At 47.2% G+C, this 12017-nt stretch overlaps 1 long non-coding RNA gene across 2 annotated transcripts in view; it reads left to right on the forward strand.

The window, feature by feature from the left end:
• The window catches only part of LOC139361291 (uncharacterized), a 32436-nt gene extending 24971 nt beyond the window's left edge, over positions 1 to 7465 (forward strand). The window contains exons 2-4 of one of the 2 annotated variants that reach the window (XR_011618836.1): positions 2446 to 2563; positions 6213 to 6484; positions 6802 to 7464. This is a non-coding gene — a long non-coding RNA (uncharacterized lncRNA). Of the gene's footprint in view, positions 1 to 2445; positions 2564 to 6212 lie in introns of both variants that reach the window. The other variant, XR_011618835.1, reaches the window with a different exon arrangement.
• Positions 7466 to 12017: the final 4552 nt, after the last annotated feature.

The raw sequence follows: 12017 nt of genomic DNA on the forward strand, positions 1-12017 counted from the left end.
CCAAGTGATCTCATTGTTCTGTTCCCACCTATGAGTGAGAACATGCGGTGTTTGGTTTTCTCTTCTTGTGATAGTTTGCTAAGAAGGATGGTTTCCAGCTGCATCCATGTCCCTACAAAGGACACAAACTCATCCTTTTTGATGGCTGCATAGTATTCCATGGTGCATATGTGCCACATTTTCTTAATCCAGTCTGTCACTGATGGACATTTGGGTTGATTCCAAGTCTTTGCTATTGTGAATAGTGCCGCAATAAACATACGTGTGCATGTGTCTTTATAGCAGCATAATTTATAATCCTTTGGGTATATACCCAGTAATGGGATGGCTGGGTCATATGGTACTTCTAGTTCTAGATCCTTGAGGAATCGCCATACTGTTTTCCATAATGGTTGAACTGGTTTACAATCCCACCAACAGTATAAAAGTGTTCCTATTTCTCCACATCCTCTCCAGCACCTGTTGTTTCCTGACTTTTTAATGATCGCCATTCTAACTGGTGTGAGATGGTATCTCATTGTGGTTTTGATTTGCATTTCTCTGATGGCCAGTGATGATGAGCATTTTTTCATGTGTCTGTTGGCTGTATGAATGTCTTCTTTTGAGAAATGTCTGTTCATATCCTTTGCCCACTTTTTGATGGGGTTGTTTGTTTTTTTCTTGTAAATTTGAGTTCTTTGTAGGTTCTGGATATTAGCCCTTTGTCAGATGAGTAGATTGCAAAAATTTTCTCCCATTCTGTAGGTTGCCTGTTCACTCTGATGGTAGTTTCTTTTGCTGTGCAGAAGCTCTTTAGTTTAATGAGATCCCATTTGTCAATTTTGGCTTTTGCTGCCGTTGCTTTTGGTGTTTTAGACATGAAATCTTTGCCCATGCCTATGTCCTGAATGGTACTACCTAGGTTTTCCTCTAGGATTTTTATGGTACTAGGTCTAACATTTAAGTCTCTAATCCATCTTGAATTAATTTTCGTATGAAAAAACTGCTTTAAAGTTCATATGGAACCAAAAAAGAGCCCGCATCTCCAAGACAATCCTAAGTCAAAAGAACAAAGCTGGAGGCATCACGCTACCTGACTTCAAACTCTACTACAAGGCTACAGTAACCAAAACAGCATGGTACTGGTACCAAAACAGAGATATAGACCAATGGAACAGAACAGAGTCCTCAGAAATAATACCACACATCTACAGCCATCTGATCTTTGACAAACCTGAGAGAAACAAGAAATGGGGAAAGGATTCCCTATTTAATAAATGGTGCTGGGAAAATTGGCTAGCCATAAGTAGAAAGCTGAAACTGGATCCTTTCCTTACTCCTTATACGAAAATTAAATGCTTACGTTAATGTTTATTTTTAAAAATGTTATCTGTGACCTTTCAGCTTTTCATAGCACTTCTCGTGTGAATATTTTAAAAAGGCCCTTTAGTCGTGGGGGAGAAGGAGGTTATCCCTTTCAGCAGAGGGAGATGGAAGAACAGGCCCTGGTGGGTCTGAGCACAGGCAGTCACCCCAGCCTTGGTGCTTGCTTAGGTCTGTTCTCCGTTCACCGTAGCCGCATCCACTCTCATTGTCAGCTTAAAAATAAGCTTTTTCCTCTTTCTAATCGGAACAGTTAGTTTGTTAACCGTCACATTAAGGTATCGAGAAAGATGGCTTTCAGGCCTCAGATATGACACAAGTAATAAATGCAGCTGACCCTGAACAACTTGGGTTTTGAGCTTCGAAGGATCACTTATGTTAATTTTTTTTCCAACCAAACCCTTACTGAAAAAACCTGGCTTTGTGGAGGGCCGACGTTTCCTACATGTGGTTCCATAGGGTGGCCGTGGGTTCCTGTGGATACGTAGATTTGGGTAAACTCGGGGCGTGTTCTGGAATCCATGTCCCTGTGTATACAGAGGGACAATTGCAGCTTTTTAGAAGTTTGTGTCCTGCCTTGTCCTAAAAAGGTTCCAAGGTGGATGCAAAATTATTTCATTCCTTTGGTTTTCTTGGTGGGATATTGATGTTTATTCTTCAGTGTCTAATATCCTGAGTGAACAGAGTTACCGCTTCAGGAACAAAGCCAGTCTGGAAACACAAACACATATTGAGATATCCACCTTTTCTTCATGGTTTCACAAAAGGCCATGATCATATTTTATTCAGTTGAACTGTAGGAAACTGCCAATATTTGCTGTTTTTGGCCTACAAAATGGCAAGTTCGTACGATATTAAAAACAAAGGCTTCCTGGATGGGGAAAATAGGAATCGGTAAGAACCTGAAGTTCTCTGTCATGGCCTCTGAGTCACAGGTAAATAAACCTGCGTGAGGGGGAGTTGACTGTACAGTATTTTCCTTCTGTTTTGATACTGTCAGAAAAAGGTCAGTTCCAATGTGTTGGGTCCCTTTGCCTCAGCTTTGCTGCAGAAGGGACTTGCCATTATACCTCTTGTTCCCAGTGCCCAGGAGGCTGATGCCACATAGAAGACCTGCAGGTCGGTGGATGTGAAACAGGCATCGGACACGCTGTGCACCTTGGGACGCATCTGAGAAGTGTGTGCTTGCAGCAGATCTGAGGTGAGGGCGTGTTCCATCTCCTCTCCCTTCTCTGGCTTTGCAGGCCTTTGAAGTTGGTCCTGGAAGGTGAAATTAGTTAATGCTGATTTAAGCTCCAGGTCAAAGCCTGGGGGCCGAAGAGACCCGCCCTTCACTAGGGGTGTGAAGCATTGGGCCCTCCCATCAGGAGGCAGCAGGGACTCGAGAAAGCCCCACATGCCCTCCAGTTCCCTTATGTTGAAATTTTTTGTACTCGGCCATGCCGGGTCATTTTGGGAGGTGAGTAGGGGATTCACATGGGGGTGTGCAGTATTCTTAGGTGTCAGGTGCGAGAGTTGAATTTGTAGAAGCTGTGCAGATAGGAAAGGGCCTGGCAGGGAGTGCTGTTTACACGGAGCCGATTTAACGCGAGGTCTGTGCTCTACCTGGGTCCGTGTCTGACTGCTGTCTCCCAGTCTGCAACAGGACGTTGACGTGACTTGGCGCCATCGTCCCACTCTGTGTAGATGTCTGAGGATCTGTGCGCAGCTGCTCTGTGAGAATGCGTTGTGATAATGAACTGAGAAACAGTGAACAAACCCTGAATTGGTTAGCACTGGTTCCACGGCCACTTCTGCTGTGGTTGGAGTCATTCATAATAAAGTGTGCTGGACTGCTATGCAGAGCTCTGAATTTCAGAGGCCCTTTAACTTGGCAGCTAACCAGTCGCTTCCTTCAGAAGACATTTGAGTCCCCTTTACCTACCAGGGTGACCCTGGGAGTTTGAAGATGAGCGAGACAAGCCCTCTGTGTCTTGTGGATTTTACTGTCCAGAGGGGAGACAGATGTGGATGGTGAAGGAGGCCCTATCAGAGGTCAGCGCACGTCAGTTTTGTTTCTTCAGCACTTGCTGTGTTCAGGCGGTGCCCCGGGCCATGTGCAGAGCATCTGGGGACCCTGCCCATGGCATCCCAGGCACAGCTAGCATCTGCGCCATCTTCATACTTGGCCTGAGTTTTGGGGAAGTACCGAGGATGGCTTCTGCCTTTGCTGGAGAGAGTTGAAAGTCAGGGCAGCCCTCCACAAGGAGATGATCGCCAGCTGATTCCTCAAGAAAGAGAGGTGGTCCCCACATGGGTAGAGCAGGGCAGCATGTACAGACCTGGGTGTGGGTCTGGGGCATGTGCATCTGAGTGGGTTCTGCTGGGAGACAGCAGGGGTGAGTTGTGAAGGCAGTGGGAATTTACAGGATAAATTATCACTAAGGCGATGCCTGGAAAACATAAAATTGGGACTCTCTGGGGTAAACTTGGACTTAGGGTGACCCTGGGCGTGGGTGTTTTCAGGCTCTGAAGGCAGAGATTTAGGAAATTGGGGCAGAGCTGAGCCCCAGACGAGGATGAAGACCACCCTTGGGATGTTGAATGAGACAGGGGTGGAAACCCAGTGAATGTCCTGGGGGGTCAGTCCAGCAGGCAGGCAGCAGAGGAGACCGGTGTCCTCAAAGGCCCCTTGGGCCTGCCTCTCAAAGTGCTGGGATGACAGGCATGAGCCACTGCTCCCTGCTGATACTTTTAAAATTTCTAAGCTACTCTCTCTCATACCCACTCCCGTATTTTTTTAAAAAAACCAGGTTTATGGCTATATTTTTTCCAAGGGAACCAAACAGTTACCTGTTTGAAGTACAAATAACACCGTGTTTAAAAACCGAAAATGCCACTTTGCATAGAAGTTTCCAAATACCCAGTTGGTTTGAGCCTTGCATTGCAGTGTCACTACCTGCTCTTAAATTTCTACCCGATGTATAGATAGCGAGACAGGGACGGCTCGTACATCTTCAGGTTTCAGTTCTACTACCTTGGGCTATATTTTCATTTATTTTGGCACAACTGTGGGTGTGGCAAGCAATGCCAGGGTATTTATTTTGAAGCGTGTCCAATAACAGTTGGGAAGATTTTCACATTTTTAGAATTTTCGTAGTAATAGTTATAATTTACAAAGAATTTAAAATTGTGTAGTCATTATTTTGCTTTTTTCTAGATGTGCCCCGAAACAGGGTTGCTAACTATCATTCTACATCACAGGATTAATAACAGTACCCTTTTGGAGCAGATGCCTGTAATCAAGGAATTCTGCCTAGTCAGTTCACTTTAAGCGTGTTTAAAAGGTTGTCTTTATCCTAGTTGGCACCTGTGGCTATAGTTTGTTTTCACTGCTGAAGAATATTCCACGATGGAAGCCGTAATTCATCTGTTTTTCATATCGGTGGACATTTGGATTATTTTGGGTGGGTGTGTATGTCTATTCAGCCTTCATTTTTTCAGGATTTTTTGTAGAAGATAATGTAACAGTGTAACATCCTCTGCTAGGGAGCCAACACGAACCCTGATTACAGCCACACAGACTCTCACACAGACTCTCAGGCCTTGTTACCAACACACAGAACCATTTTCTTAAGTTGAAACACAGTAGCAGAACCTGAAGCCATGTGAACGGTTCCTCCGATCTTACACTTGGAATTCACTTTTTATTACTATGTCTGCTAATTAGGAAGCATATCAATTATACAGAAATCTGAGAATGTAAAATTATACGTTTATAACAGAAAAAACCTTATTTAATAGCCCAGAACACATGGCTATGTTTTTCCCTCATGCCCCACCACTGTTTTCTTTGCTTGAAATGGGAAATGACACTTGAATGCGGTTTTCTAGCGACTGTTAGCCTGGCATAGTTCTTCAGAGACAGAGGATGTAAAGCACATGGAGAATTTCTGTTTGTGGAATGTGATTTCCCGGTCGCCTCATTCAGGCTGCCGCCGCCTTCCCCTCTGGCCGCCTGCATCGTGGGACGTCTGAGAAGGTCCCTGTTTCATCCTCTGGAAATTCTGAAAAGGAAGGAGAGGAGGGTGTGCAGGGTGTGGTGCATTTGTGTTGGTCTTCCAGCTTTTATTTGGAATCTCCGCTACCTTGGTTCCTGCCTTTATGTCCCTAGCTCGTGGCTTCATCCTTGTGTCTAACTCACAGGCAGACAGATGGAAAGGGAAGTTGTATTCAGCCAACAGCTTGATCTTATTCTCAAGGCTTAAATCGACTGGGTATTTGGAGACTTCTGTGCAAATGGGCATTTTTGGTTTTTAAACACCGTGTCTTATTTGTACTTGAAATGGGGTAACTGGTTCTCTTGGAAAAAATATAGGCATAAAGCTGGTTCTTAAAAAAAAAAAAAAAAAAAAAGGGAGTGGGTGTGAGAGAGTGGCTTAGAAATTACACCAGTAATGGTCGGGAGTGGTGGCTTATGCCTGTAATTCCAGCACTTTGAGAGAAGGAGGCAGGTGGATCCCCTGAGGTTAGGAGTTCGAGACCAGACTGGTGAACATGGTGAAACCCCGTCTGTACTGAAAAGATGAAAATTAGCCGGGCATGGTGGCAGGCACCTGTAATCCCAGCTACTTGGGAGGCTGAGGCAGGAGAATCACTTGTACCCGGGAGGCAGAGGTTGCAGGGAGCCAAGATCGCACCACTGCACTCCACCCTGGGCGACAGAGCAGAAACACCATCTCAAAATAGAAAAAAACCAAAAAACTAAACAAAACAAAAACCCAAGTAATGAAAACCTGATTGCATCATCTGTGATGGAGATGGCGGATTATTTCATTTTTAGTGACAGGATGAATTGGATATGTTTGCAGTATTGATTTGACAAGGGAAATGGTGAGAACCAAATGTGCCGCCCAGCTTGGGCCTCGCCGTTGGCAGAAGACCGTGGCGGGCAACAGACTGGAGACTCGGAGACCGAGGGGAGAATTCTCATGCCTTGACGCTGGTGCAGTGTGTGCTTCTGGACTCCTGCTGGAGGGAGCTGCCCCTTTGCCTTGCAGGCTTTGGTGCAGTGGAGACCTTAGGACCTGCCCCTCCTGGCACACCTGTGGGTGTGGCGAGCAGTGCCAGGGCTGAAGCACAGGTGCTGAGCCCGGAACGTGGGACGGGAGAGGCTGCACACGCCGGCAGGCGTCTTCTCCAGCAGCCGGGGGTTTCCGCAAGGGGGCGGGGCGTTGGTTTTCCTCCTTGAATTTGGGTGGAGAGGGTGTCCTGGGGTGCTGTCTGCACTTGTGTTGCTCTGAGGTCAAGTTGTGGCCCCGAGTCCCTGTCCCTCTGCAAAGTGAGGGTTTGCCCATTTTCAGGTCAGATTTCCCTTGGGTCCGGGTCTCTAGGAGTGGGGCGCATTCCAAGGGGGCGTGAGCACGGTGGACGCGTGTGGGCCTCTTCCTCTCCCCTCAGCTCCTGGGCTGTGTGTGAAGAGCTGCCCAGCGGAATCACCTGTGTGTGAAGAGCTGCCCAGCGGAATCACCCTCCTGCCTGGTGTTTCATTCACCAGAAATCGTTCTCACTGTGGACTCTTGAGTCAAATGTAATCCAGGAATGGAACGTGCTGTTGCTGGATGCCACACACAGCATCAGGAGCTTAGTTGGGGATTATATGATCTTACCCCACACCTTAAAAGTAAAGACTGTAGTTGTCAGGCGTCTGAGCCCAAGCCAAGCCATCGCGTCCCCTGTGACTTGCACGTATATACGCCCAGATGGCCTGAAGTAACTGAAGAATCACAAAAGTGCAAATGCCCTGCCTGGACTTAACTGATAACATTCTACCAGAAATAAGTGAAAATGGCCAGTCCTTGCCTTAAGCGATGGTTTTTTTTTGTGTGTGTGAAATTCTTTTTCCAGGCTCATCCTGGCTCAAAAAGCTCCCCCACTGAGCACCTTGTGACCCCCACTCCTGCCCGCCAGAGAACAACCCCCATTTGACTGTAATATTCCTTTACCTAACCAAATCCTATAAAACGGCCCCACACTTAGCTCCCTTCGCTGACTCTTTGGACTCAGCCCGCCTGCACCCAGGTTAAATAAACAGCCATGTTGCGCTCACAAAGCCTGTTTGGTGGTCTCTTCACATGGATGTGCATGACAATAGTTAAGGGGATATTGAAGTCTTTGGCAGCTCCAAGAGCTTTTTCAGTTTGTGTCGGGCCATTGTAGGCAGAAGGAAATACTTGCTTAGAGACTCTTACAGAAATGTTCGGTGCAGTGCCATTAACTCGTGGAATAAATGTGTAACTTTCCATGGCAGACCTCTGGAAAGAGATGCTCTTTGAGTGCACCCTGGCCTGCTCGCTACAAGAATCGGCCGTGTCACCCCGCTTTCCGTGGGTCTGCAGGTGTGCGTGGTCCATTGCCCTGCACTGTGGCCATGGAAGGGAAGATGATCTGGAATGCTGGCGACAGTTATCGGTGCGTGTTGATGTGTGCTGCTTTCTACAGGGGAGAACATTTCTGTTTAATAAACATCTCATCTCGATGATGACTGCAAGATATTTGAGTCTCATTCAATAGTGTTTCTGGGTTCCTTCTGTTTTTATCTGCTTTCTAGCACTAGGCAAGTGAAGACATGGAAAGTAAAAACCCATCGAACTTGTAGAGACATGGTGTTGTGTAGGAGCAGACTGTAGCCTCTGGCTCTGTTTAAAGATTGTAGTAAACCTCTTACCTGGCACGGTCAGGGTGTAAATTATCTTGTTTAATCGAAATGTGTATGAGTCCAAGCTGGCGCCTGCATTGTTGATGAAATACCAGATTTTAAGGGAACATGTCAATGTGCTCTAAGATACCAACAAAGTTCCTCACTGAGGTTCGGCGCGGGTTCGGAGCAGCTGGGCCTTAGGTCACCAGGGTCGTCTCTGGGAGCAGATGCTCAGTGTGGGCATTAGTCACTTAGCCTTTCCAGAGCCGAGGAGCAGCTCTCTGTGGTGGTTTTTGGAACCTGTATTTTGAGTCAGTTTGTCCCACTTGACTCGAAGTTGCCGCGCGATTTCAGACCTTTGCCTCCACCGTGCGCTCGTTTTCTTGTCCCCTGATAACTGCCTCGGTTGCCCCGGCCTGACATTTGAGCCTCGTCGTTCATGGACACAGGCTCCGTGGTGGGGCAAAGGCCGCGACTCCGGCTTGCACAGTTCTGTGACTCTCACCATGGTTTATCACATCACTCCCGGGATCTCCCATTTAGAGGAAGAGTGTCCCTTTCCTGCAGGCCCTGTGTGGTGTGGAAACCACCCCTACCTACCTTTCTCCTGTTTGAACTGTACCGTGAAGCTATTTCTGTTCTAGTCAACCGTCAGAATTTAAGGAACAGTGATTTATGTAACTTATCACACGCTTCTGAGCAATTCTTTATGAATTTCATTCTGTTGTGAAATTATTGCAGTTTTCATGGCTATGCTGGTCTCATGTTGTGGCCCTTGAAATGAATTCCCTTCCCCATTGTGTGTTAAGGTTGTGCCTGGGAGCTGTTGAGGCCTCACCTCTGCTTTAGGGCAGTGGCTTTGCTCTCCTGACAACAGGAAGAATCTTATTTAGAGCACTTCTAATGTAGTTTTTGCTTCCAGACAGAGTTACTTTTTTTCACAGAGACAGCCACTAAAGTCATAAATTATGCTGAGGATGCACACACACGGGTCAGCTGACAGAGTGGAGTCCAGAACAGATCCAAAGATGCAAAAGCAGTTCAGTGGAATTTGAGTCTTTTCAACAAATGGTGCTGGAATTATGGGACAGCCATATGCAAAAGAGTGAAAACAGGGAGAAATTTCTGTATGAAAATTAAGGTGGATCATAGCCCTGAATGTAAAATACCAAACTACAAAACCTGCAGAAGAAAGGGAAATTGTGGAGACCTAGGGTGAGAGCTCTTAGCCATACCATGATCCATAATCAAGGAAGAAAACAAGTAGGTAAGACTCATCAAAATTAAACTTCTAATATAAAAGACACCCCTAGGGAATTGAAGAGACACATTTTCGATAGATGGGGAGAAGATGTCTACGAACCATGCAGCCGGCAAAGGACTCGTATCCAGAATGCACAGGACTCCCACGGCTCATGACAGAGAACAAACCACCTGACTTAAAAGCGGAAGGGACCTGAACAGATGCTTCGCTGAGAAGGACGGGAGGATGGCCCGAAAGCATCTGAAATGACCTTCAGCGTGACTGGTTGCACCGAGATGTGCACCGAAGCCGCAGTGAATTTGTTCACACCCCTGCTGGAGCGCCTGACTAAGGTCTTCCGACAGCCCCAGGTGCTGGTGAGGACCGGCAGTCGGGACTCCTGTGCGATGCTGGGGTTCAGCACGGTGCAGACAGCTTGGCGGTTTCTTACAAAACTGAACTCACACAAACGTGGGGCCCGGTGACCCCAATCCTGGGTATTTACCCTAGAGAAACAGAATCTGATGTTTAAGAAAAACTGTGCCCAGATGTTAATAGCGCTGTCTATAGTTGTCCAAAACAGGTTACAATGTGCCACAGCCATATGTGGAATAATAAATACCCAGCAGTCCCGAGGCCTGGCTGTTGATCACAGGACACCCTGGGTGCACCTCCAAGCACGATGCCCAGGAAATTGTGATTTTGCGAGTGTTTTGCCACAACGCTCGCAAAAGATAGACCCGAGTCATGGGAGGACACGGAGGGGGTGGTTGCTGAGAATGGGAGGGTATGCTTATGAGGCCCCGTGAGTGGGTTTGGGGCTGTTGGACTGTTCTGCTTGTGTGATGATGATTATGGGAATATTTGTGCCGAAATTCACAGAACTGAACACTGTCCACTTTACAGTAATTTTTAAAAAGTGGTAATATGCTCATTTTCGGTACTGTTTTTAATGGAAGATGGAGTTTGCAGATGATTTGTCAGGGCAAGCCTGTCTCAAGAGTTTGTAGACGATTCGTTAGGGGCCTATCTCAGGGCCCTTGGGTTGGGTTGGGTTGGGTTGGGTTGGGTTGAGTTGGAAAAGCCTTCTCTGTTGTGGGCAGTAGTATGGGGCGTGGAAAGGATATTGCCAAGGAAACATGTAGAATCCTTTGAGGAAACGTGTATTTCTAACTTGCTATAAGATAGAATTGGAAATTGTAATGGTTTTGTTTTCTAGAGTCTTGGTAGAATAGGGAAGACAGTGTAATAAAAGCTAATTTTGAAATGAAGAATTTTAAAGATTTTCAACAGCAATTGCTCTAGGAAGTCACCCTGGAAATGTTTTTAAAGATGTTCAATAGCAATAGCTCTAGGAAGAGTCACCCTGGAGTTGCTTCTTGAGCATTGGTTTCCTGGCTGTATCTTCCGACTTTCATTTTTAAGTTTTGCTGTGAGTTGGGGATGTGTGGGAATAGCCATCCCAGCCCTGCAGGGGGGTGCATGTGCCCCGAGGCCTGAGGCACTGTTTCAACCTAGCTTGCAACATGGGGACTCTTGTCAGTGGCTGGAGTAAGAGTACCAGCCTGGCAGGCTGGGGGGAGCCCCAGGGTGGTCTGGGCACTGTCCTCCCTGCCTGCAGGATGGCAGCTGGAGGAGCTCGAAGGCTGCCTGCCTCGTGGCTGTCAGCGCAGCAACCCCTCCTGGCCCTGGAGCAATCTTTGGGTCCATGAGTCTCTGCACCGGGACTTGCCTCCTGGGACCTCCGCCACTGTCCTGAGGGCCCTGGTGCCACTTTCCCGGTGGGACCCAAGCCTCAGGCAGCTGCGACCCCAGATTCGGTTGCTTTCCCTGCCGTCTCATTGCAGCACGAGTGCTCATCTCACTCAATGTAGAACCTCAGGTTCCTTCAAGATCCCCAGAGATGGAATCTCCCAATTTAACAAGATAGTTGGTGACAAGATTTGAGCGGCACTGATTTAACTCAGCTTCCAGAGTTTAAGTTCCCAAGACACAGTCCTGCTCCTTCCCTGGCCTCATCCTGTGTGGCTGGTGTGGATGCGGGGTTTCCGGAGGGTGGGGCTGTGGCAGGTCAGCAGCCAGGGGGATGGCTCATTATTGATCGCTCAATGCCTTGAGGATAACTAGGATTAATGACCTTTATAGGGCTGTAGGTTTGGAGTATATATATATGTGTGTGTATATATATACATATTTAAACGAGGTGGACACGGTTATCACTGCATTTTTCTGACATGAAACTTGGAGAGCAGAGGGTTTAGGAAACTCCTGAAGCCACACTGTCAGCGGGACTCGGGCGGTCTGGCCTTAGACCCTGCACTGTTTGCCCCTCACCACGCTGTCGGCAGACCCGGGTGGTCTGGCCTTAGAACTCACGCTGGTCGCCCCTCCCTGCCACGTTGTGGGGATTTTCCTGCTTCTGGGCAGCATTTGATAGCTTGTGAAACAAGACCAAGACTTACTATGAGTGGATTTGCCATTATCTGAGATCCAGAACGTTTCCTGGACCTGGCGTTGCCGATGTCATGTAAGGGAAGGTAAAAACATTTTCATTGTGGTCACTGGGGCTCCGGAAATGGTATTTTTCCCAGTGAAAGTTTACTCATAAAAGTCTTTTAACTCAATACTATGTGAACAGGAAGAAATGTGTTGGGCTCTAGTTAAATGTCTCAGAGCCACAGAAGTAAATGAGGGCACCTTCCGAGCACAGCCTCCCGGAAGAGGCCAAGGACC

Source organism: Macaca nemestrina, unplaced genomic scaffold (assembly GCF_043159975.1).
Source record: "Macaca nemestrina isolate mMacNem1 unplaced genomic scaffold, mMacNem.hap1 Scaffold_138, whole genome shotgun sequence".
Taxonomy (NCBI): domain Eukaryota; kingdom Metazoa; phylum Chordata; class Mammalia; order Primates; family Cercopithecidae; genus Macaca; species Macaca nemestrina.